We start from the raw sequence: 24,451 nt of genomic DNA, 5'->3' as shown, positions 1-24,451 counted from the left end.
AAATTTACCAGGTAGTTTCAGTTTTACACTTTATTCATTGTTTTCCTATAAAGTCTTACTTGTTTCAGGTTAAGTTTTTAAATGTCTAACAAATTTTATTAAGTACATTTTTGTTATCATTTTTATTTTGTATTGGTGGTTGTTATGAGTTAAGCTAAAAGACTGATACTTTTGTTTATTTCTTGGCTAGCCTCTGAGAAAATTGTGAGGAATTCCTCTCTGGTACGTCCTGTCATCATCATTGGCAAAATGGGTAAAACCCAAAGAATTCTGTTAGCTTCAAAATAGTGAGGTCAAAATTGGAATGACAGCCTCCCTCTTTAAGATAATCTTGAATGTTATTATGAAAAAGTCATCTAAATAATGTTTTCTCTCTTTCTAGTGGCTCTTGCATAACTCCTTTCTTTCATGTTTTGTGTGTAAGTGGAGGCTTTGGTGATGAGGACAGATCAGGGAGTAATATATTGGATGTACTTCTGCTTCCCTGATTAAGGTATATCTAGTGCTTACCATTCTCAGACATCTGGCAGCATCCACTATCTCTCAGCAAACCAGATTCTAAATGGTGGTCCAATTAGAAGACTAAAATTAGGTCTCCAGTTCCAACCTCCATTATGAGAGAGGTTGTTGTTTCTAATATTTGAAGAAGACGTCAATAATTAGAAAGGTTGATATAAATACTCCTGTAGACATTTGCAAAGGTTAATTATACTGGGCATTTCCACTAGCTTTGCTAGATCTACTAACTCAGAGTAGGGCTAGATAATTCATGATGTTCCTAAAAAATTAGGGGAAATGGACTTGTTTTGTATAGTAATACCTACTTTACACCAGGCTTTGGGCTGCACAGGCATTGAATTTAAAGATAAGGAAGACATGTCTCTGCATACCAAGGGACCTTGGCATTCATTTAATCCCTGCCTTTTCCTATTGCATTGCCAGGTAGGTGGATGAAAATCATTGTGGTTACTTGTTAGATCTTTCACATAGAAAGATGTGAGACAAACACTTCAACTTTAGAAAGCAGCTTAAGAAAACTTTTTGTAAACCAGCTAATGGTGAATTTCAGTCTTACAGTTCCCTCTGTATCCTGTGCCATCACAATGCCAATTTGATTGCTAATTACTCTGCATTATCCATAAGCCAGCTACAAACATTTTTAATGGCATGCTCTTTGTTGTAATTTAGGGGCAGTGACTGTTGTCTGTCTCTTTGTACTTTGGAACATTTCTTTCTGAGCCTATAAAGTGTTTGGCTGGCATGCAGGGGCCTGAGGAAGCTGAAGGAGAAACCTGGTCCCATGAAACATAATCCTACCACACCCTGAAATGAATAGATGCCTGGGTCATGCCAGTGTGCACACACAGACTGGTAAGTGGAAGATTAGCCAGAATTGTGAAAGATGCTACCGTACAGCCAGCCAGTTCCACCATTGGCAAATGTAAATGGCCATGAATATCCTGTTCTCTTTCTGTCAAAATTGGTTCTGAGCACTGAGAGGAGAGACAGAGTTAAAAGTAGACACAGCAGCGAGTAAAGCTATCTCTGTCTAATGGAGTGTCTGTATTTTGGGGTACATGATTTTTCTATACCTGAGATGAATAACTCATTCTCAAGGGACCCCCAAGCAAAAGTTTAAAGATGATTAAAAAATAACTTTGTTTTCTGGTGGCCTGATAACTGGAACTCTGTGATAGAGACATAGAAAACTATCAAGAATTGAAACCAAAATGAGACCTGGCTTTTGGGATTCCCTTTACACTATTATATTCTCATGGAAGGTTCAGGATAACTAGGCTAGCAGTACATAAAGCAAATAATAAAGTAGGTCAATTACAAACTAGAAGAGTTTTATTTAGCAGGACATTGATCACATCTTAAATCATCTCCCTGAATCTCCATATTTTTCTTTTTTGATTAAAAACAGAACAGCATTCTTGAAGAATTGTTTTATTTACACTTCTGTAATTGTTCTCTAAACAGATAATTGTTTAGAAGGACCAGTTTCCTAGCAATATATGACCTTTCTTACTATATTTCGTGTCATCTCATGCAGGCCGCATCTTCTGTAAAATTAGGCCTCCACTGCGTTAATCATTCAAGATTGTTCTTTATTATTTTCCAGATTCTCTGGATGGAGCATATTCTTTATAAACAACAGATTTGTGCTCATCTGTTGTGGATGATCTTGGTGCTGCATCCAGACCTCCTTTACCAGGCTGATGCATGAACACTCCAGCTTCTAAGAATGTTCACTGTTAGCTTATAGATTCTCCTTTTCTACAGAGTCACCCTTGGCCAAATAGGAGCCACTGTATTCTTTAGTATACATTACCAGCTTACAGTAATTGACTAAGGGAAGACAAAAGTCAGCCCTTGTCTCAAGATAGGGCCAATTCTGAAGTGAAATTCATCCTCCAGAGCTCCCTGTGGGGCCGGGCTACAGTTAGGTTCTACCTGGGCCACAGGCATGCTTAGCTTGTTTTTGCCTTATCCTGCTGCCCTCACTTCTCTTCCCCTGAGAACACTAACACAGGAGTCCCTGTCCAGGCTCTGCTTCAAGGGAACCTGCCAATCATCATCACTGTAAACATTTAGGGCAGGTGGGTAGGAGTCTGGGAGTGGTAAAGGGATTGGAGGGGGTTTAGCACATAATTTACCCTAATAAGTGTTTGCTAAATGAGTGGATTTTCCAGGCTTGATGCTTGGATTAAAAGTAGCACAGCTGTCTTCAAAAGATCTATTTCTCAAGCAGGGCCGGGCTCCCTGATTCACTCCTGGATTGGAAACAAAATGAGTAGGAAAATTTCATAAGGCTTGTTGTCGAATAGAAAGACATTGATGATTGTTAATGATGTTAATTAATCAACAGGGATTATTAAGTGCCAGCTTTTCCCAGCATGTGACTACATACCCAGGTCTGTGGTAACTCTGATGAAGAAAATAACCTCTCTTATCTTATAAGTAAAAAAACACTTCATGTGGAGATAAAACTTACTCAAATGAAACAATGAAATTATAAGAATGTGTGTTCACATGATAAAATGTACTTCATAGGTAATCAGTTCCAAAGGAAATTCAGAGAAGTAAGAAATCAATGTGGGCGTTTGAGAGTTAGGCAAGTCTTGGAGGAATAGGTGTGAGTGGGAGGGGCAGGAGAGAAGACATTCCAAGTGGGAGAAGAGGTAAGAAGAAAGGTGTGGAGACAGTAATGAGGATAGTAGTATTTGCCAGGAGATATAAAATGAGAAAATAAGTTCCTCCTGGTTCACTTCCTTTTTATATTGCCATCCCATTATCCTATTTCACTTTATTATTCATTCATTTATTCATTCAGTAATCAAATATTCTTGGAGACCTACACTGTTCCGAGAACTGCATTATGTCTTAGGGACATGGGAATGAAGAGAATACCCATCATTGTTCTCAAGGAACTGACAGTCTCCAGAGAGATAAAATTAGCAAACAGACAATTACAATACAGGGTTGTCATGGTGCTTTAAGAGTAAACATAGGGTGCTAGGAGAGAACAAAGGAGAGGCATGGAAGCTAGACTTGGGGAAAGATTCAAAAAGGCTTCCTGAAGAAGTGGCATCTTATTGGTGGGTAGAATTTGGTGGGTAGAATTTAGCCAGGTGAAGGAGGGCACAAGAAAATAATTGTAGGGGTGCATGGTGCTTTGAGGAAAGTAAGGGGTGCAGTACCACTGATATGTGTAGAGGACAGAAAGACCAAGGGGGTCAGATCAGGGACCAGATCAGGGACCACCCTGTAATTAATCAAAGGAGTATGGACTGCAAATTTAGGGCCATGATAATCATTAGTTGACTAAAGTATTAAAATTACATGATCAGATTTTTTCTGAAACATTGCTTTAGCTGGAGTAGTTTGAATGGGTTGGTTGAGACCAAACTGGTTGCTGATAGATACATTAAGAAGCTTTGTTATGCACATGGCAAATGATGGTGGGAATGGAGAGAAGTGAAGGTAAGAGTGACATAAATTGGAGTTTTATTGGTTTTGGGAGAAGAGAGTAAGAATGTTGAGAATATTCTTATTCTCTTCTCCCAATTCAATATTCTCCCAAATTCAAATACTGAAGAATTTACATTAAGCAACTAGGGTGGAGAGTAATGATAACTTAATCAAGTTAGGGAGCATGAGAGGAAGAGTGAGATTGGGGAACAGATGATTACTCAGTTTTTGACATGATTGATTTGAGAATCCTGGGGATAATCAAGCAGAGGTGTTGAATAGGTGGGTCTGGAAGTTAGAAGACACTTTTGGGGTGGCAATACAGATTTGGGGTTTCTACTAATAAACCACTCACTTTACTGTCATCCTATTTTGTTTAGTGGTACCAACACCCTCTTATTTGCTCAGGTTAGAAGCTCATGTTTCCCTAAGGGGTCCCTGGATGGGCTTCATAGGATTCTTAAACCTCCCTGAAATTGCATGCACAATTTTGGGTATGAGTGAATAAGTGCCTCTTTCTAGTACCTTGAGATGTAGAATTTTATGGAATTTGCAAAAGGTTACTTGACTTTCCTCTTGTGCCCCCAAAACAAAGAGAATCCAAAGTGATTTGGGGGTCTTTGTCTCTTTTCCTCTCTTTATATTTACTGATGAGTCATGTTCTTCAGTCTTATCTTTGAAGTCATATTTATATCTCATCTTTCCTCATTGCTAACCTCCTAGTTCAGATCCTTACTGCTTGTAATTTTAAGAATTTTTATTGGAATCTCTCAACTTTCTAATACATGTCACTGTATATTTTTTTTTTTCTCCAAACTTCTACCAACTATATTAGTTGAGTTCCCACCCTTGTGGGCAGCAAGAAATTTTAACTTTGTCAGCCCCTTCTGGTAATCATCAGCTTAGTTTACTGATTTTTTTGCAATCCAGTTATTAAAATCTCAGACTCTATTCAAAACATCTTATCTTTAATTAAATTAGATATGACTAGGCTGTTAGAAGCTGATTGAGGAGGAGTAGAGTGTAATTGGTTCTTTACCTCTTTTCTTCTGATCTCAGGCAACTATTCTGCTGATGGGGGTATCAGAGAGGTCAGGGTAACTGAGAATTCACTCATGTGATTGCCAGCATGTTGAAGATAGCAAGCTGCCAATCTTTTCTTTAAAGTCAGCCGATATCTTGTCTAATTTCTTGGTGATGGTAACCAGCCTCTAGTTACATAGCATTCCATCTTAGGTGGTCTTCGATGCCCAGCCAGCAGTCTTATGGAGGTAGAACAGCTTCCTCCTCTCCCTCTGGTGGGTGGCCATCAGTATCCTCCTCACATCAACCCATCCTTCATCAATATGACCCACCCATACTGGTGCCCACCCCTTATTTGGTGACCTGGGCTAGGTCCACAGGAAACTTGGGATCATTGCTACGCCTGCCTCAGTTTGTATGAGACTGTGAGGGGGTAGCAACCTTAATATATTAGGACTTATTTACTCTCTCTTAGGATTCAATATCCAAAATATTTTATGCATTTTCTTGGGACTGTGAACTTTCAGGTGCAGCAAAAGTTCATAACAGTCTTCACTTCCTAATGATGCTTTCAGATTTCCTGAGTGATTCTCCAGGGAACAGCCGGCTTGGTTGGGCACAGAAAAATAGCCAAGCTGCTTCCCTCTCAGCCCCATTCCACATGGGGAGAAGTAGAGACTGATTCACAAACTCAACTCGTCCCAAAAGATGACTCCTCTTTCTCTATTTTCTTCGGGGGGGGGGGGTTGCTCTCCTGATTCTTCTGAAAGGTCACCTTGTTAGCAGGTCCCAAGTCAGGGATGTATGGCATTGTTGTTTTTCAGCTTTGAGGTGCCACTACTTGGCAACTCCCTAGGAAGGAGTCTCAGTATGTATCACAACTTCATGTTACCATCTTTTAACTGGTAACCATGATACAACTTCTTGTCTCTCTCACATATTTTTCCTAAATGTTTTAACATCAATGACTCCCCAAGGTTGAGACAAATATCTCCAGACTGGCCTCTGCAGTCCTTTAAAATTGTGGCCTCCAAGTACCTTTGCAATCTCAATTCTTACTATAAGCTCTTTGAATAATATGGGCAATAATCAAACAGATCTTGCCCTATCATGTTTCCATGATATTGGTCATGCCTTTCCCTTTGCCTGCAACATCGCTTCTTTAATTTTGATTGAAAATTCTTCTATTCATTGTTTAGGTCAACCTCCCATGTCATCTCAATAATGTCTTGCCATTCTTTCAACAGGAATCAATCTTGTCTATGCCATTTGCAGCATGCTTTTACTTGTCTGATTCTTTGACATCATAAGAAACAGTGAAGTGGAGCCTAGCAAGGTGCCTTAAACATAGCAAATGCTCAACAGTTCAGTTAGACAAAAATGACAGGGGAAGTGCAGTCAGATCATGGGAGGAGTCTTAAATGACTAACTGACCTTGGATACTATTTCTGTTGGTTTCTATTAAAGACTTGGTAGAGCCAAGTTTCACTGATTTTTGCAATTTATAGAAATGCTCCCATTGCAATAGCTTGTGAGCATATTGCCAAAAAACTAGAACAAAAAATTCAACTCACAAATTGTGACTGTCTTCCTGATAGGGTGCTCTATGCTTGTTAGTATCTAGAGGGCAAATGAAAAACATTTGCTCTGGATCTAAAACACAATCAACAAGTGGGGACATGGAGTTTAAAAGAAGATCAAGTGTGGGTGTCCCCCAGAATTAGCACCATGCTTGATACCAGGACTCAAATCGGGCAGGGCTCAGGGTCAGGGCGGGGAGGGTAAAGTGGCTGTTGTCATCAGTTTCAGCTGTGGAGTGGTGAGGAAGGAGAAAATAAGGTAACCAGGACCAAATTCTGGTAGGGGGCAATTAAGTTCAGATGGATGTCTATTGGCGACTTGAGCATCCAACATTATACAGCCATGTGGCTGGTGCCATCAGGCATCTGAGCAACTGTGCTTTAACAAGCAGTTTTTCTGGATAAACTTTATCTTCAATGGTGAGTTTAGGCAGAGGGCTTCAAAGAGGGCCCAGGAACCTCTGAGCAACACCTGAAGTCTTTGGCTACACTAAAAAGCCCTGACTTATATAAATAAAGGCTTAGATGTTCTTTAAACAGCTCACTTGACATGCCTGAACCTTATAAATAATGAGACTAACATAAATGTATGGTGCTCTAGAAATATTTGGAAGATCATCTTGACACACCTAAATTCAATTTGGCTTGCCAATTTTTAAGAACCGTATCTAATACTGTACATACATTACCCATTCCACAAATATCAACCACATATACCTTTGGCCATCCCCACACCCATTGGATATGCACACAGCTGTCCTCACATGATTTCACACCCCTCCAACTCATCTGTAACTACAAACAGAAGCACGCTCCTATCAAATGCACACATCTTCACCAAACCTTGGGGTCCTACAAACTTTTCTTTTCCTCCAGCCTATCCTGAATTATGCAGCTGTTTTAGGCCATTCTCTGACCGACCAGCTATACTCTAGGTGGAACAGCTGTGGTTAGAAACTTGGCCAGGACTTGCTGCCAAGAGCTGGTTAGAGGTGGTTGAGTGAGCACTATTGAGAGTAGCTGTGGAATGTGGGTGGAGTCAGAGGAGAGTGGGCACAGCTGATGTCCCTTCTTTAAGAAGATGCTCCCCTCCCTCCCCAGTGGGATGACTGAAGGCAGCTGTGTGCTGATGATGCAAAGAAAACGAGATGGTAGCGCTTAGCTTCAGAGGCAGCAGCTGCTGTGGTCTGGAGGGCACCGCCAGGTCATCTCCAGAGGGTAAGCACTGCTCCAGTGCCCTTGTGTAATGATAGGAAGTGGCTGGCTCTCCCATCTCTGGTTAGATGGCATTAGCAAAGTTTGTTGAGTTTCTTTGAGGACCAGTGTGTGATCATACATGTGTAAGGACACCTTTCCTCATACACATTTATTTGTACATGTAGACAACTGCCCTTGATACATTTTTAAAGATTTCTGACTCGCAGGAAAAGCTAGGAATTAGCAGGGGTTGGCTGAATGTGTCTGATTCCCTTGCACACAGCTTCTCCTTGCCTGTGAAGCTAATGCTTTCACTCTCATTGAGAAGCAAGATCCCTCAGTTGGAGAGCCCTGTTTAGGTCATCTCACATCACACTCAATTTTGTCCTCTTGCTCCAGCTTACTTATGCCAGGCCAAAGGAGACCAAGGGAATCAGGGACCTTTATATTGCTGGGACCCATTTGATATTTGGAGCCGATAAATGAGATGTAGCCAATAAAAGAGTCAGCAAAACCCAGCTTTGGTAATTACCAGTTGCAGTCCCAAGCTCCAAGGTCACTTGCCTTTAATGCAAGAGTTCATGTTTAGTGAGATTATTTTTTAAAAGACTCAATTAGTTGTAGGTTACTACCACTTTGAAGACCCCATCCTAGGTTTTTTGATGTCTTATTCTTCCCTACATGACCAGTGTCCTTCAATAGTTTCTCTGTTAGACAGACCTCCACTAAGTGGCTCTATCCGGAACAATCGCCCACTTGCAATGTCCCAGAGGGCTAATTATCACCAATAGTACTGTTGTGACTACAGAAAGACCTGTGGCTGCAGAAAGACCCTGGCTTAGTAATTAAAAACCATCTGCAGGGCATCCATTTATCTTTGGCACTCATCTCCCAAATTTAGAGCCCTTCTTAGCACCCTTTCCTTCATTCTATCTTGCACCCCAGTTGACATGCTCCCTCTGTGATCCAGCAATGGGACTGGACACATCTTTGATTTCACTCCTACGTGGCCATCTCCTCAGCAACAGCTGCCTTCTCAGCTTGACTTCAATATCCATATTTGCTATGGATAAATCCATAAACTGAATGCATCTGTCTCTGGCAGCTGGAAATTATAATCTCCCACTATGTGATTCCCTTCTTGGATGGGAGTTTGTATGAGAAACAGCTTAAAAATTAATATTTGTATTGCAGAATTAACCCTCTTATTCAATACCTCCCATCAGAATTCTTCTCTCACTGTGGTATCTGGAGGGCACCAGTTGAATGCACTTGAATGTAAGAATTCATACTAAAGTATAAATGACTGATAGGTGGTTAATCACATTTATGGCTCCCCGAAATAATTATTTCAGAGGAAAGCAGCTTCATTGTGAACTGAGACATGAGAAGACACTTTGCCAAATTCTCAATCTGTCCAGGATCTGCCCCAACACATACCTGGTCTCCTGATACAATTTTTTGTTTTGTTTTCTTCTTCTACATAATACCTGCTTTTCCAAGGACTGAGATCATAACCCTCAGTATAACCACACTCTTTCACTGCCTTCAGGGTGAAGCCTACATTTTTACTTGAGCCCAACATAGAAATTCAATTTTGGCTGGGCGCAGTGGCTCACGGCTGTAATCCTAGCACTTTAAGAGGCTGAGGCGGGCGGATCACGAGGTCAGGAGATCGAGACCATCCTGGCTAACATGGTGAAACCCCGTCTCTACTAAAAATACAAAAAATTAGCCTGGTGTGGTGGCTGGTGCCTGTAGTCCCAGCTACTTGGGAGGTTGAGACAGGAGAATGATGTAAACCCGGGAGATGGAGCTTTCAGTAAGCTGAGATTGTGCCACTGCACTCCAGCCTGGGTGACAAAGCAAGATTCTGTCTCAAAAAAAAAAAAAAAAAAAAAAAAAAGAAATTCAGTCTCCCTAATTGCCGCCCCTCTGATACTCCTAACTTATCAATGCATTAGATCTTTGGGAAGTGTGATGAGGTGGACTCTCTTCTTCTCCAACAAGCAAAAACTGCCCAATTCACATTGTCAGTGTTTGTTCATAGAACCATGCCATTTGCTCATAAATATCAAATTTCATAGGGAAAATTTCAAAGGGAAAATTTCATACCATTTTCCCTTTCTGCATGAACTCATTACTAAAGAATATAAAGAATAGTTGTTTATGCTTTTATTGGTGATTAAGGTAATTATGATAATTACAATATTTTGAACATATGTCATTTAATTGTCATCTTAACCCCTCAAGATAGTAATTATTTGCCCTATATCATGGTTAAAGAAACTGAGGTTTAGACCGATTAAATAATTTGCCTAAAATCATGTAGTCAGCCAGTGGTTGTTTTAGGGTTCAGATCAAAGTCTGTTCCAAATTCTAATTACAATTTCTGTGTTCCTTCCACTGAATGTATCTGGCTAAGGATGATCTCTTGTAGTGAGATTTTTCTCCCCTCAAAGTTGAAGGCCATTTTAGTGACTAATGGGAACTTTTCTCTTCATTCCCAGTACTCCTCAAGTTTATAAAGTAAGGACCTTCGGGACTGGCATGACCTCATTATGGCTGACCCGCTAGCTCCCCTCAGCCCTGTTTTTTTCTGCTGGTCACCAGTGAGACAAACCTGTCTTATCAACCACAATTGTTATTGCATCTACATTGAAATATTATATATGTGTGTTTGTGTATTTTTTTATATTACGATGTTTTGACATCTTAAAAATACTTTCTTGCTGAGAATAGCCTGCCCTGTAGTGGAGGTAGGGAGCTAGCCAATTTTTAAAGACAGCAAGGGCTCTGTTGAGCATGATTTCAATATGCAAAAGAATATAGAGCCATCACTCCTCTGTCTGGCTTGTACACTCCAGGAGGGAATATTTTTCTGCCTTAATCATCCCAGGACCAGGTACCAGACAACTAGGACCACCGCTATAGCTTAGAGCCCACCAAAACTATTCAAACTAGCCAATCCGAAACTCTTTCTGCTGCATTGCCTTGTCTTTCCCTTGAAAATCCCAGTAAAGGCTCTTGTCTAAACTTTCCCCTCACTCCTGTCTTCTGCCTGCTGCTCACCTTGGTGTCTTTCCCACGCAGCACTACACGGTGTGCTGTGCCTCCTCTCTCTAGGGTCTGTGAATATAATAAAGTTTCTTCTTTCCTGAGCCTCCCCTGTCTCCTCTTGTGGCCACACTTGACTGACCATCACATAAAAGAAGATGAAACAATTTCCTGCATAATTGAGGATGTAACTTGTGCTTCTCTTTGTCACAGGGGAGCTAACAGTTTATTTGATAAGCAGAGAGTGAATTGAGTCTGAGAAGTTAAAAGTTAATGTACAGTTTTCTCCCGATCTGTGGACAGAACATAAGCTTGGAACATGCAGCTGGGAAAAATCCTAAAGTACGGATTCCTGATTTGTGAGTTTGTGAGACTATAGAATATGCGACGGTTGTTACTTAGTGGCAGCTGATTTCATCTGCCAGTTTTGCATATATTTCTCTTCATATTCTAAGGCAAACCACAGATGTTTTATCCCTTGCAATTGCACCTGCAGACCTAAAACCAGTTAAAAAAAAAAAACATACACACACAACAGGATAGCAGATGTTTCAAAATTGGAACAGTTATGTTATTGGACATGGAAAAAAAAAACCCACCAAAACTATTCTACTTTTTCTTTATCTGTACAAATCCCAGGAAGTAACTCCTCTTCTCAATATGGTACAAAAGACTAACAGTCCTGACTTTTCATTTCCCCTAATCCAGAGGGCAGTTTTGACATTTTATTTACATAAAAGATAATGGGTTTTATTCTAGCCCTGAGATTCAATTCACCTTTAATAAATTGTCCCACAGTATTCCTGACCCACTAGCATAAAATAAAGGAACGCTTTTAAGTCATATGAGGGCACCACATTTGCTGATGCAAAAATGTGTTACTCTGATAGGAAAGTTAATTAAGCAATAAGACATGACATGATGTGAATTATTGTGTAATAACTCATGTCTTTGGTGTAGCTAGGCACAAACCTGAAGGCCAAGTACCCCTACAGCATCTGGGCATGAATTATGCTACAATAACTCAAGCCCTGAAGCATTCCAATGAAGCAGGGGGCTGGGGGCTGGGGGCTGGGGAAGAAAACGAAGGACAAAAATTGATCTCTAATAAGTAAGAGGATGAAAAGGAGTTGTGTTTAGAACTGCATATGCTCCCCCTAAAGCAGTGCATGTATGACAAGCATTTGAGGATGAAGGACACTGGGATTCTTTTTATCACTTCTCGTAGCCTTGAGAAAACACTACAAGCTTCCAACTCGGGGCCTGGTACCATATGCTGAGAAAAATGCTTTGCTGGAAGTATGGGCACTTGGGGTTCAGCAACTGCAGTGGATTCTTTTTGACACAAAGTGGGAAATAACTCATCTCTCGATAAATCTGGAAATGTCTCGTTCTGCCCTCTGATTCTGGGGAAATAAATATCTTAAGAATCAGAATTCATGGGTCATGGGAGATGGGGGTTCAGTTACACAAGTCTTCTGATCCATGAAAATACCATTTCCCTTGCTTCCCTGTATCCCACATTAAATTGAGGTCAGGTTTTGGCATCAGAACTAAGGAAATGAAGAAGTCCTGGTTCCCCAGGCTTTCGTTTGACCTGAAGAACTAAAGACAAACCATATAGAAGCCATAGCACAAAGACTGAAATATAATGAACCGATTAGGTATCACATACAAAAAGTGGGAGCAAAATTAGGTCCACAGAGATTTTTCTGCTTATTTTCTTCCCTTTCATGGGCATACTGATTTGATGAATGATGATGTACATAACAAGTCCCAATTAGTGGCTATGGTCCTGTTAATCTCACAGCTAGATGATAGCTTGACAGCCAATCAGATCACTCTTTGTTAAAATCCAATTTAATTAAAAAAAATCTACAAAGGAGGCAGCATTTTCCTCCATTTAAATGTTGACATGTAGAACTGTTGAGATTGACAAGAATGTGTCCTGTCCAGCTTCACTCAACTCAAGTTGCACGCAGAACAGCTTTACTTCTTCCCTCTTGTTCTCCTTCTTTAACCTTCAGCCGCAGACTGTACGGAGATGAGCAGTTCAGCAAATCTGCGACTTCAGAGCTTACAAGTTTGCTGGTAAAATTCCAAAATTCATAGTCAGACCATGCCTCTCTCCATAAGACTAACATATGGTATTAACAAATTTTATCAACACTGTATAAAGGGAACAGCTCCAGAATGTGTTTCTGTTATTCTTACAGTTACTCTGTTGCCTTTCAGCATGGCACTGATATTGCCTCTCTTTGGTCCTGTTTGAAATGCTTATTTTAACATTTATTTCTTCTCTTAAATGGCTTCATCCTGGAATTCCTTCTTTATTTGGTAAGTTGCAATTCAGCCTCTTTGTTGAGCAAGTGGAGACCTCATAATTTCCTATTTATCTTATAAAAGTTTACAGTGTATTCAACAAATACTCCCTGAGGGAAAAAGCACATTTTGATGAACAAAAAATAGTCTACAGCAGGGGTCATCAAACTTTGTGTAAAGGGCCAAGCAATAAATGCTTTCAGCTTTGCAGTCCTGTTGAAACTACTTCACACTGCCATCTTGGCATAAAAGGTGCCATAGACGATATGTAAAAGAATGTGCTAGCCTGTGTTCCAATAAAACTTTATTTACAAATATAAGCAGCAGGCTGAATTGGCCTGATAGCTGTAGCTTACCAACCCATACTGTAGAGACTCCAAGGGAAGGGGTGCCAATTCTGTTCCTCACTTTGGATTATGAATTCTTAAGAGCTGAGAGGAGGATATGAAGGCAGGCAGGTTGAAGAGGTGGGAAATTCAGCTGTCTAGCAAAAGATAAAAAATCTGGAGTCAGATAGGTGAGTGATTGAATTTTGATCCAGCCACTTTCTCCTGTGTGACTTTGGGAAAGTTATTATATTTAACTTCTCTGAGCTTCACTCTCCTCATGCTTATACAGACAGTCCTTAACTAGGGTAGAGGCTGATAACTATTTATAAACTTCTGTACCTCCTTCCTGGGCTCAAAGCTAGACTATATTTCCCAGCTTCCTTTGCAGTAATGAGCTTCTATGTGGTTAGAATCTTATCAGTAGAATATGCAGAGAGGGTGTTTAACAGTTCTGGTCTAGTGCATTTAAAACAGTGGGACTCCTGTGTCCACATTCTCCATCCTGGTGGCTGGAATCCGAACTCGGTGGTGTAGCCTTCAGCACATGTACAGGACAATGCAATTTGGGATCTCAAGAGGCAAGAAGGAAGGGTTCTTATCCCTGAAGGCTGCATGGCACAGCACAGCCTCATGAGCGGAAACACTCACTGGGCTCTTTTGTGAGAGGAAAATAAACATTGTTCTTGAAGCTCCTCATTTTAGTGTTTTCTTGCTGCAGCAGTTTAGCCTAAAGGAAACAATGTGGTATCTGACATATGACTATTACAAATCTATAAAATAATTCATGTAAAGTGCTTGGCATTTAATGGGCATTCTATAAAGGAGAGAGCTTTTATCTGTTTCCTTATTCAGGAGGGCTATGGTAAAATGGCCTTCTCATATCCATTTTTCTTCATTGTGGTAACAATAATCTTTGCAAAATACAAAAGTGATTATATCATCATCCAGCTTAAAATTCTTAACAGGCCATTTCTTGCTGTTAAGATAAAAATTAGAATTCTTACCATAAACTTCAACCTTCCTGATCTGGCCCTTGCTGACATTTGCAGGCACATCTCTTGCCACTGTTTCCCTAGATCTTTCACCTGGTTTCTCTGTTCTCCTTGCAGTTATCTAAACATGCTATACTCTTCCTACACAGTTTCATTCATGCTATGTCTGGAAGGCTCCCTTCCCCATGCAACCAAATCTCTTAACTAGAGCACGTTCTTTCTGATTTCTGCTCACATGCTTTGGGGAGGCTTCCTTGATACCAACTGTATGTTTTTATTTACTAAAGGCATTATATACCCTTTGTTTCTAGCGTGGATCTCAATTCTGATGGGAATGTGTAATTATTGGAAGTCTCCCTCACTAGACTATAAGCACCTTGACACAGGAATCTATATATATTTTTGATCGTGATTAAATCTCTTTTAACAACTCACAAGAATTTGAACAAATGTGCCAGAAGTTGAATCTATAAGTAACATTTTATATAACATAAATTAACAATAAATTAGAGTTATTTACAAGAATGAAACTATAAACATAACAGAAGAAATTACAGGTAATTTGCAAAACATAATCTTTGAATGGGGAAGCCTCATTGAGCAATTATATTTTATTATCTGAAACGAAAACTTCTAATACAAGAATACTTACCATAATAAAGGCACAAAAGCTTAATTGCAAAACACATTAGCATGAAAGGATAATTTCCTTGATATAGGAAGAAAATTATAAATAAAACAATTCCAGAGAAAATTAGAAACATGAATAAGTAACACACAGAAAAAAGTAGTTTATAAATATATAAGACATTCAACCTAACTTTAAAGCAATGGAAATTAAAATTACAGACGTATTTTCACCAATCATATTAGCAATGACAAAATTATTGATGATTTCTTAGGATAAAAATGAATCATTATACACTGATGGTAAAAATAAAAATTGTTGTAAAACTTGTTTGATTCTATTTGGCAATATCTATGAAAATTTGAAATGCACACATCATTTGACCCAGTAATGTCACATCTAAATATTTGCTCTGAACTGTGCTATATGATTGTTCTTAAAAATATATATGTATATGTGTATATGTATAAGCACATTGGTTACAGCATTGATAGCAGTAGCAACACTCTGGAAACTGCCTAAATATTCATTGAAGTAGGATAAAAAATAAATTATGGTATGAACATATGGTTTAAAATTATAAAAACATTAGAAAAAATGACATAAATGTATCAGTATAAAAAATGCCAACCATCAGTAATTAAAAAGAGCAAGTGACAGAATAATGTATATGCTATGATGCCATTTATATGAAGAAGAACTTACAGATGTATAAATATGATGCATGCACATATGTGTGGAATGGGTGGAAAACATGATTTTGAGCATTTGCAAGTGACTACCTTGGGGAAGGGGTATGTTAACGGCAGGTAGGTGGGGTGACTACCTTGGGAAAGGGGTGTGTTAATGAAAGGTAGGTGGGGTGGGGAGATGAGATGTGTGGTGGAAAACTCCCTTTTGCTTTCTAGAATTCTGTATACTTTTCCTTCAAGTATATGTTTTCACTATAAAGATTTAGAACTTTGCTAATCAAGCAGAGTGGTAACTTTCAGTTATTATTTGTATTTGATTTCACATTCAGCCATTCTTTGACAATTTTTGTGCTATTTAAATTGTAAGTTTTCAGTGCATTTTTAAATCTATTAAAGTAAGTCTTATACCCTTCCCCTTTATTCCCATTAATTACTCTCTTAAATATTTGCTCTTCTATTCTTTTAGGAAATTTTAAAATCATACTGTCAAGTTTCCCAAAAATTCTGTTGATATATTGATTGAAAAATCAATAAACTTTGGATTTTTTTCAGAAATATTGATTTCTTCTCCATTTACATAAATATTTTTCATGAGTGTTGGTAAACTTTTAAATGTGAATATTACTTCTTGAAGCTTATTTGTAAGTAGTATAAAATATAGACTTGTTTTGGGTTTTGTAAGTATTATTTTTTCCATTGCATTTTCTAACTGGTTTTTCATGACTGACAGGGAACCTATTGCCTTTTTCATTCTTTGTTTTGAATCTGACCATCTTGGTAAAATTTCTTATTAGTTCTTGTAGTTTTCAGTTGACTCTTGGATTTTCTATGCAGGAAATATAGGCATCCTCAAATAATGATTTTTTGACTCTTCCAACCAATAACCATCTCTCATTTCATTTTCTTTTATTATTGTCTATAACAGTGATTCTCAAAATTTGTCTTTGCAAATTCCACAGAGCCAATTGACTCATGCAGAAAACTTTTGTTAATTTTGGCAAAAATTGTGTACTTTTAGTCAACCTATGGTTGCAACTGATAAATGAACATTCTAAGGTGACTGTTACTTGACATTTTTCTTTACATACATTATAGTGAAAGACAAACATGAAACAATGAGGAAGTACATTGAAACTTCACTTAATTGGCAATAATTGCAGAATCAAATGCATTTTCTAATTCTGGAAAAATAATCCTCAATTTTTTTGCACTTTTCTCAATGCAATGACTACTTTCACACCATACTTTTAAACTTAATTTGCATTATTAACATTTTCCTCATCACTTCTAAAAGTCTAGGTCAAAAGTCAGCAAACCATGGCCAACAGGCAAAATTTGATTAAATGTTTGTTTCTGTAAATAAGGTTTTACAGGGGCATAATCACACTCATTTATTTATAGATTGTATATAGTGGCTTTCACACAACCATGGCAGCTCTGGCTGAGAGGTTATGTGTCCTGCAAAATCCAAGATATTAGTATTTATTACTTGTCCCTTTACAGAAACGTTCTGCCAGCCCCAATCTAGACAATTTACAAAACAAAACCTCAAACCCTGATTTTTACTGTTTGCCAATTTCAGTGCTGTAAATATTCATATCATGAGCAATTTCAAGCCACCGATGTGAAGTCACTGAAGGCCGAATTGGGAAGATGGTGCAGAGTACATAATTGTGTAGTATTTCTACCATACTGATACAATAGTGCTAAATAGCTGCAAAAGCTTAGATAATAGTAACATGTAGAAAAAATAATTAGGTAGCAACACGTTAAGTATTTATTATCTTTACACTTTGTAAATTTATGTATATTTTATTTTTAAATCATGTCTGTATTTAATAACTGGCTTACAAAATTCCTAAATTTTTCACAATTTGCTTCTTTCAGAAGCCAGTATGTGCCAGTTCTAGCACCTCGCTGTCTGAAAGGCTTTTAAAAATAGATTGAGCCACCCCTTCTCCTCACCCCCAGAGTTTCTGATTTAGTAGGACTGGAGTGGGGTCGCAGAACTTGCATTTCTAACAGTTTCTTAGGTGATGCTGTTGCTGCTGGTCCAGGGAATCAAACTTTGAGACCACAATAACATTATATTAAGCAATAGTGGGATCTGCCTTTGTTTGATGGGTAGTCTAACTCAAAGAAGTACAGACAGATTTTTTAATTTGCTGGAAATTTTGTATTGTTGTTACTGCTATTAATCCAAAATTGATATTGAATTTTATCTGTTGCCTACTGCTTATCTTTTGAGATGAGTGGTTGTTTTTCCTTTTTTGATCTATTTATACAATGTTTCTATTAATATATTTCACATTAAGAAACTATCTTTTCATTCTTGGCATTGTCTATGATCATAACGAATTATTTTATTACTGCACTCAATTTGCTTTAGGATTTTTTATTATCAACAATAACATTCACAATGTTCTTGCTACTTCTGTGTTCTTTCTTGTAAGGTTTTATTTTCAAGATTACACTGGCCTTTCAAAATTAATTTTAAAACTTCCCATCTGTTTCTATGAGCAGAAGTAGATTTTATACAGTACGGAAATTACCTGTTTCTGGAAAATGTGAAAGTCTCATTGGAAGGCACATCTGGTTTAGAAACATTTTAGACCTTCTTTGTAATATTTGAAGTTTCTTCTAGGTAGTATTTCAGTTCACACTGTATCCATTTGGATTTAGTTTGAATAAGTATTACTTTTCCATAAATGATCATTTCATCATGATTTTCAATATTTTTAAACACCTCTGAATCTGCTCCTATTTACTCTATCTTCTCCCTAATTTTATAAATATACCTTTTCTTCCTTTTTTTCTTGACTAGATTTACTATTTTGAGGTAATGTATCATGTTACTTTTAAAAATCTGATCTTAGAGTTATCTATTCTATTGTTCCATTTTCTAATTTGCTTCTACTTTTCTTATCGTTTCTTTGTATTTTCTTAGGAATTTTTGGGATATTTCTTAATCTCTTGAATTGAGAGTTTAACTTTTGCTATTTACAAACTGAATTGTATAAACTTACAGCTTAAACAATTACACTGAAAACACCTCAAAGTTATCATTTCCCGATTATTTTACTACATTTTATTATCTATCCTCTTAATAGATTTACATATATTGTATCTATAAGGTGAAATATGCTGTACATAATCACTATTACATTGTAGACAACACAGAAAAATTGAGTTTTTTTCTCCTGTTCAAAATCTATTGTTCAGTTCAGCAAAAGAATTTGTAATTGACAATCATGGAAAGTTTTTACATGTGTCTTCATTCTTTCACTTTTGTCTTTACTCATTAACATAAATATAAATAAAATATTAACAAACATTCATGTTTGTCCTACCTTCCTTTGTCAATTACATCCACAGATTGGCTACAGATACAAGAGTTAGGCAAATTCCAACTACTGCATTATTTGAGAGTCAATTAGCCTTGTGAAAGTTACAATAAAAGAACATTGTACATTTTCTTATTATATATAAATTGTGTGCGATTCAGTCTTTATAGCAGTAACAGTTGTAATAAACTTATGCATATTTTTTTTCTGGAGAACCAGTTATTAAACATTTGCTGGTACACTACTGATACCTAGGTAGAGTGAAAGGAATAAAGAGGTAGCATCTTCTAAGGCTCTGTTTTTTGTGTGTGCTATTTTCACATGCTTTCAAGGACTTTCATATTTACATTGTATTTTGCTGTAAGATGAATTGTGCTATAACATTTAGTTTTAAGTAATTTAAGCATAATTATTATGATCTCAAGGTTTAAAAAATTGAAGAAAATGGTAGAAAAATATAATGGGTAAAACAAACTTTATTATGTCTTATATACAACGAATTCTAAATTTTTATTATATAAACTTGTTTTCATTCTTTAAGAATATATTCTATCTATGAAATTGTATGTTTTGGGTTGGGATGAAATGTATCATATCTGTATTAGCCCATTTTCACAATGCAGATAAAGACATACCAGAGACTGGGAAGAAAAAGAGGTTTAATGGACTTACACTTCCACATGGCTGGGGAGGCTTCACAATCATGGCAGAAGGCATAGTGGAGCGAGTCACAGTTTTTTAAAAAATTTTATTCATTAAAAAGATTTTTATTAGTAAGTGTCAGGAGTAGACTGGGAACTTAATTTTATGGAATTTTTTTTTCTTTGCAAAGGATAATTTTATTTATTTTTTATTATACTTTAAGTTCTGGGGTACATGTGCACAACGTGCAGGTTTGTTGCATAGGTATACATGTGCCACCTTGGTTTGCTATGCCCATCAACTCGCCATTTACATTAGGTATTTCTCCTAATGCTATCCCTCCTTCAGTCCCCCACACCCCCCCAACAGGCCCCGGTGTGTGATGTTACCCTCCTTATGTCCATATATTCTCATTGTTCAACTCCCACTTATGAGTGAGAACATGAGGTGTTTGGTTTTCTCTTCTTGTGTTACTATGCTAAGAATGATGGTTTCCAATTTCATCCATGTCCCTGCAAAGGATGTGAACTCATACTTTTTTATGGCTGCACAGTATTCCATAGTGTATATGTACCACATTTCTTTATCCAGTCTATCACTGATGGGCATTTGGGTTGGTTCCAGGACTTTGCTATTGTGAACAGTGCCACAATAAACATACATGTGCATTGGTTTTTATAGTAGAATGATTTGTAGTCCTTTAGGTATATACCCAGTAATGGGATGGTTGGGTCAAATGGTATTTCTAGTTCTAGATCCTTGAGGAATCACCACACTGTCTTCCAAAATGGTTGAACTAATTCACACTCCCACCAACAGTGTAAAACAGTTCCTATTTCTCCACATCCTCTCAGCATCTGTTGTTTCCTGACTTTTTAATGATCGCCATTCTAACTGGCATGAGATGGTACCTCATTGTGGTTTTGATTTGCATTTCTCTAATGACAAGTGATGATAAGCATTTTTTCATAAGTTTGTTGGCTGCATAAATGTCTTTTCAGAAATGTCTGTTCATATCCTTTGCTTCTTTTCTGGTGGGTTTTTCTTTTTTTTTTCTGGTAAATTTGTTTAAGTTCTTTGTAGATTCTGGATATTAGCCCTTTGTCAGATGGATAGATTGCAAAAATTTTCTCCCATTCTGTAGGTTCCCTGTTCACTCTGTTGATAGTTTCTTTTGCTGTGCAGAAGCTCTTTAGTTTAATTAGATCCTATTTGTCAATTTTGGCTCTTGCTGCCATTGCTTTTGGTGTTTTAGTCATGAAACCTTTGCCCATGCCTATGTCCTGAATGGTATTGCCTAGGTTTTCTTCTAGGGTTTTTATGGTTTTAGGTCTTACATTTAAGTCTTTAATCCATCTTGAGTTGATTTTTGTATAAGGTGTAAGGAAGGGATCCAGTTTCAGCTTTCTGCATATGGCTGGCCAGTTTTCCCAGCACCATTTATTAAATAGGGAATCCTTTCCCCAGTGCTTGCTTTTGTCAGATTTCTCAAAGATCAGATGGTTGTAGATGTGTAGGGTTATTTCTGAGGGCTCTGTTCTGTTCCATTGGTCTGTATCTCTGTTTTGGTACCAGTACCATGCTGTTTTGGTTACTGTAGCCTTGTAGTATTGAAGTCAGGTAGCTTGATGCCTCCAGCTTTGTTCTTTTTGCTTAGGATTCTCTTGACTATGCGGGCTCTTTTTTGGTTCCATATGAAGTTTAAAGTAGTTTTTTCCAATTCTGTGAAGAAAGTCATTGATAGCTTGATGGGGATAGCATTGAATCTATAAATTACTTTGGGTAGTATGGCCATTTTCACGATATTGATTCTTCCTATCCGTGAGCATGGAATGTTTTTCCGTTTGTTTGTGTCCCCTTTTACTTCCTTGAGCAGTGGTTTGTAGTTCCCCTTGAAGAGGTCCTTCACATCCCTTTTAAGTTGGATTCTTAGGTATTTTATTCTTTTTGTAGCAATTGTGAATGGGAGTTCACTCATGATTTGGCTCTCTGTTAGTCTGTTATTGGTGTTTAGGAATGCTTGTGATTTTTGCACATTGATTGATTTTGTATCCTGAGACTTTGCTGAAGTTGTTGATCAGCTTAAGGAGATTTTGGGCTGAAACGGTGGGGTTTTCTAAGTATACAATCATGTCATCAGATAGAGACAATTTGACTTCCTCTTTTTTTAATTGAATACCCTTTATTTCTTTCTCTTGCTTGATTGCCCTGGCCAGAACTTCCAATACTATGTTGAATAGGAGTGGTGAGAGAGGGCATCCTTGTTTTGTGCTGGTTTTCAAAGAGAATGCTTCCAGGTTTTGCCCATTCAGTATGATATTGGCTGTGGGTTTGTTATAAATAGCTCTTATTATTTTGAGATACATTCCATCAATACCTAGTTTATTGGGAGTTTTTAGCATAAAGAGGTGTGGAATTTTATCAAAGGCCTTTCCTGTATCTATTGAGATAATCATGTGGTTTTTGTCATTGGTTCTGTTTATGTGATGGATTATGTTTGTTGATTTGCATATGTTGAACCAGCCTTGCATCCCAGGGATGAAGCAGACTTGTTCATGGTGGATAAGCTTTTTGATGTGCTGCTGGATTTGGTATGCCAGTATTTTATTGAGGATTTTCACATCGATGTTCATCAGGAATATCGGTCTAAAATTTTGTTGTTGTTGTTGTGTCTCTGCCAGGTTTTGGTATCAGGATGCTGGCCTCATAAAATGACTTAGGGAGGATTCCCTCTTTTTCTATTGATTGGAATAGTTTCAGAAGGAATGGTACCAGCCCCTCTTTATACCTCTGATAGAATTCAGCTGTGAATCTGTCTGGTCCTGGACTTTCTTTGGTTTGTAGGGTATTAATTACTGCCTCACCTTCAGAACTTGTTATTGGTCTATTCAGAGATTTGACTTCTTGGTTTAGACTTGGGAGGCTGTACGTGTCCAGGAATTTATCCATTTCTTCTAGGTTTTCTAGTTTATTTGCGTAGAGGTGTTTATAGTATTCTCTGATGGTAGTTTGTACTTCTGTGGGTTTGGTGGGGATATCCCCTTTATCATTTTTTATTGCATCTACTTGATTCTTCTCTCTTTTCTTCATTAGTCTGGCTAGCAGTGCATCTATTTTGTTGATCTTTTCGAAAAACCAGCTCCTGGATTCATTGATTTTTTGAAGGTTTTTTTTTTTGTGTGTGTGTGTCTCTGTCTCCTTCAGTTCTGCTCTGATCTTAGTTATTTCTTGTCTTCGGCTAGCTTTTGAATTTGTTTGATCTTCCTTCTCTAGTTCTTTTAATTGTTATGTTCACGTGTTGATTTTAGATCTTTCCTCCTTTTTCTTGTGGCATTTAGGGCTATAAATTTCCCTCTGCACACTGCTTTAAATGTGTCCCAGAGATTCTGGTACATTTTGTCTTTGTGTTCATTGGTTTCAAAGAACTTCTTTTCTTCTGTCTTCATTTTGTTATTTACCCAATAGTCATTCAGGAGCAGGTTGTTCGGTTTTCATGTAGTTGTGTGGTTTTGAGTGAGTTTCTTAATCCTGAGTTCTAGTTTGATTGCACTGTGGTCTGAGAGACTGTTTATTATGATTTCTGTTCTTCTACATTTGCTGAGGAGTGTTTTACTTCCAATTATATGGTCAATTTCAGAATAAATGCGATGTGGTGCTGAGAAGAATGATTATTCTGTTGATTTGGGGTGGAGAGTTCTGTAGATGTCTATTCAGTCTACTTGGTCCAGAGCTGAGTTCAAGTCCTGGATATCCTTGTTAATTTTCTGACTTGTTGATCTAATATTGACATTAGGGTGTTAAAGTCTCCCACTATTATTGTGTGGGAGTCTAAGTCTCTTTGTATGTCTCTAAGGACTTGCTTTATTAATCTGGGTGCTCCTTTGTTGGTGCATATATATTTAGGATAGTTAGCTCTTCTTGTTGCATTGATCCCTTTACCATTATGTAATGCCCTTCTTTGTCTCTGTCGACCTTTGTTAGTTTAAAGTCTGTTTTATCAGAGACTAGGATTGCAACCCTTGCTTTTTTTTTTCTGCTTTCCATTTGCTTTTGGTGAATCTTCCTCCATCCCTTTATTTTGAGCCTATGTGTGTCTTTGCATGTGAGATGGTCTCCTGAATACAGCACACAGATGGGTCTTGACTCTCTATCCAGTTTGCCAGTCTGTGTCTTTTAATTGGGGCATTTAGCCCATTTACACATAAGGTCAATATTGTTATGTGTGAATTTGATCCTGTCATTATGATGCTAGGTGGTTATTTTGGCCATTAGTTGATGCAGTTTTTTCATAGCGTCAATGGCCTTTACAATTTGGCATGTTTCTGCAGTGACTGGTACCAGTTGTTCCTTTCCAAGTTTAGTGCTTCCTTCAGGAACTCTTGCAAGGCAGGCCTAGTGGTGATAAAAATCTCTCAGCATTTGCTTGTTTGTAAAGGATTTTATTTCTCCTTTACTTATGAAGCTTTCTTAGTTTGGCTGGATATGAAATTTTGGGTTGAAAATTCTTTCCTTTTAGAATGTTGAATATTGGCCCACACTCTCTTCTGGCATGTAGGGTTTCTGTTGAGAGATCCGCTGTTAGTCTGATCGACTTCCCTTGGTGGGTAACCGACATTTCTCTCTGGCTGCCCTTGACATTTTTTCCTTCATTTCAACCTTGGTGAATCTGA

General features: G+C 37.8%; 2 long non-coding RNA genes across 6 annotated transcripts in view; one reads left to right on the top strand and one right to left on the bottom strand.

Moving 5' to 3' along the window:
- Positions 1–24,451, bottom strand: part of LOC139358136 (uncharacterized) — a 270,341-nt gene that overhangs the window by 8,041 nt on the left and 237,849 nt on the right. Inside the window, exons 2-4 of one of the 5 annotated variants that reach the window (XR_011612577.1) lie at positions 13,511–13,638; positions 2,661–2,777; positions 511–633 (exon numbers count right to left, since the gene is read on the bottom strand). This is a non-coding gene — a long non-coding RNA (uncharacterized lncRNA). Of the gene's footprint in view, positions 1–510; positions 2,778–11,893; positions 13,639–24,451 lie in introns of those variants that run through there. The other 4 variants (XR_011612576.1, XR_011612578.1, XR_011612579.1 and 1 more) reach the window with 4 other exon arrangements.
- Positions 3,531–24,451, top strand: part of LOC139358137 (uncharacterized) — a 54,854-nt gene continuing 33,933 nt past the window's right edge. The window contains exon 1 of the long non-coding RNA XR_011612581.1: positions 3,531–3,602. This is a non-coding gene — a long non-coding RNA (uncharacterized lncRNA). The remainder of the gene's footprint in view (positions 3,603–24,451) is intronic.

This window comes from Macaca nemestrina, chromosome 14 (assembly GCF_043159975.1).
Source record: "Macaca nemestrina isolate mMacNem1 chromosome 14, mMacNem.hap1, whole genome shotgun sequence".
In the NCBI taxonomy this organism is placed as follows: Eukaryota; Metazoa; Chordata; class Mammalia; order Primates; family Cercopithecidae; genus Macaca; species Macaca nemestrina.
This window is presented reverse-complemented; position numbering and strand designations above follow the sequence as displayed.